Below are 2,915 nucleotides of genomic sequence, written 5' to 3'. Positions count from 1 at the left end.
TTGACATTACCAGCTGTATGAATGGGAGCATTATCCTGCATGAAGATGCGATTATCATCCAAATTCCGGCCAAAGTAGGGTAGAAAGTGCTAAGTCAACATATTGCAGTTGGTCGAATTAATTCTACCTTGCAGCGACCTATAAAGCCTGGACTAGTGCCACTAATAAGCCCCACGTCAAAACTGAACCTCTACTACCTTGCAGTGTTGAAAGTGTGCACCTAGAATTAAATTCTTCGTCCTTCCTTCGGCGGACGTGCTGCCTACCATCACTGCCTAACCTATTGACCTTGCTTTCGTCGCTAAAAATCAATTTCGACCAATATGAAGTTATGATCTTCATTGCATCTGACGAAGTCCAGACGACGCTTTCCGTTCTTTACAGAAATAATGGGCTTGCATCTTGGAACACAGCCTCGCAAATTAAATTCCTTCAATCTGTTCTTAATTATGGAAAAGGACACTTTTTAACAAGATTACACTGCTGTTGGATTTGGGAAGTCGTTTCAAATCTGTTTCTCAGGCTGAGGATCCTGATAGCATTGTTTTCCTTGTAAGAAGTAACTCTAGGACGAGCAGATTTAGAGGCACCATGAATACTGCCGGTGTTTTGGTGCTTTTGTACAACCATTCGTACCGTTTTCTCATCACATTTCAATCTGTGGTCGATTTCTCGATTGGATAAACAAGAAAGGTGGAGATTAATGAGCTCCTGACGATCACTAAGATACACTCGAGGTATATGGACTAAACGTTATGTTGTATAACCTAGGACAACGAGAATTACGATTAGAGATACTAAAGGCTGAACATTTTATGCTGGTTTTAAGCTCATTTGTTGCTGCAGAGTTTCTTTAGATAAAATTATAAAGAATAAGAGGCGAATTAAATGAGGTATATGTTGTTTAAACAGTTACATTCAATTAAGCTTAAACTTGCGGTTTTTGAAAAACTTACAAGTGCGGACTTTCTTTTTAGTGGCAATATATATATATATATATATATATATATATATATAATTATGAAACTCTGGATCATCCGGTCATGCTTGCTAGAATTTTGTCGTCGACTACAGGGCAATTCTATTGGACGACAGGTGAAGTTTTATATATATATATATATATATATATATATATATATATATATATATATATATATATATATATATATATATATATAGTAGAACCCCGGGATACGGTGGTCATAGAATACATTTTTTGGGGGGTTACGATGTAGAATACGATGTTTTTCCGGACCCTAGTTACTGTATTTCCCCCGCCTCACGGTGTTATTTATAATGTTATTTGATTATATACATGTCTATTATATACTATATTGTGTTTTATTACTAATTTTTTATATGAACTGTATAACATTTTGCATAGGCCCCAACATACGGCGATTTCATCTTACAATTCCAACCCCGGAATGGATTTATGCCATATCTCGAGGTTCTTCAGTATATGTATGTGTGCATATATTTTTTGAGTATTATAGAAAAAAATGCAAAAATAAAATACATATTAAATATGCAGTTTCAAAATTCTAGAAATACCAACTAAAATCTGACATATCACAAAGTTAAGTCGACTTTCAGTTAGAAAATCCACAATTCTAACAAGGGGATTCTACTATATAACGGTGATAGAAAAAAATTGAAACCATAATTTTAATTGTTAAATAGAAAACGAGAATCATCGGCTGTTTACCATGTAACAGTTTCACAGATTTAACCCACACACAAGCGTATAACTGAGAATAGCTGAAACTGATATTTTTTCCGCTAAAAATATTTTCCGTTTTCACACTTTAATTGAAATTGTATAGTTTACACAAGACCCCCCTCTCTCTCTCTCTCTCTCTCTCTCTCTCGTTTTGTGAAAATAGGTGTTTGCATATATTTTTATATTTTTTGCCAATCTATTATTTAAATCAGAAGCTCTATAATTGTTAACACATAGCAACAAAGCATATATATCCACAGCTGAACATATATATGTATATGGTGGTGCGGCATATGTATTATTTTGAAAATATAATTATTCACTGACACGTGTTTGGTTGACTACGCTAGATTCAGCCCCTCTGATGAGTCGTAGACGACGAAACACGTGTCAGTGGCTAATTATATTTTAAAAATTATATATATATATCTGAGGTTATTGTTTTCCAGAGGTTAAATAATCAATGAAGTTTAACGAGGTTAATACAAGAGTGCTCAATACCGAAGTAGAGTAGGATATACTCTTTATTTGTTTTTGCATAAGCAGTAATATGTTACCACACAGTCATGAGTATGTTTTGGTCAGCTACTTCCTTCATGCGATACAACTTATACGAAAGCAAAGTTTGGAATGAAAATATCAGGTCTTCCTCATCACAGCGAGTTCATATCAGGGCATTCCGTCAAATGTTGTGAATATAACATTTGACAGAACCTCCTGATATATAAAGGTTTTCAAGAATATATAGAACACATGTGATCAATTACTATCTCAGCTCATTATATGCCAGGCAACATATGTCTTATATACAAAACAGATTCTCATCAACAGAATAATAATAGCAATATGTCCATCTTGAAAATATCACTGCTTTTAATCCTACTCATTATTTGTGTTATATATTAGGAATCCTACGCCAGAAAGTAGCGATTATGTTAATTTTTATGAATACTGACAAGAGTCACATTAGTACATGTCAGGATAACCCGGCGGCGAAGGCAAATAGACCCAACTGCAGGTGGTGTGATTGTATCAAGTAGAGGAGACAAAGTATATTTTATTTAACTGAAGAAATATTTATTGTTCATACATATATTTTCCCTTATTTTTTTACATTGTTAAGTGTAGTTTCAGAATAGTTAACCCCCTCCCCATATTAAGAATGGCTTTCAGCATGATTCTTACAATAGTG

The sequence above is a fragment of the Euprymna scolopes genome, chromosome 24, assembly GCF_053919585.1.
Source record: "Euprymna scolopes isolate OS-2025 chromosome 24, ASM5391958v1, whole genome shotgun sequence".
Taxonomy (NCBI): domain Eukaryota; kingdom Metazoa; phylum Mollusca; class Cephalopoda; order Sepiida; family Sepiolidae; genus Euprymna; species Euprymna scolopes.
This window is presented reverse-complemented; position numbering follows the sequence as displayed.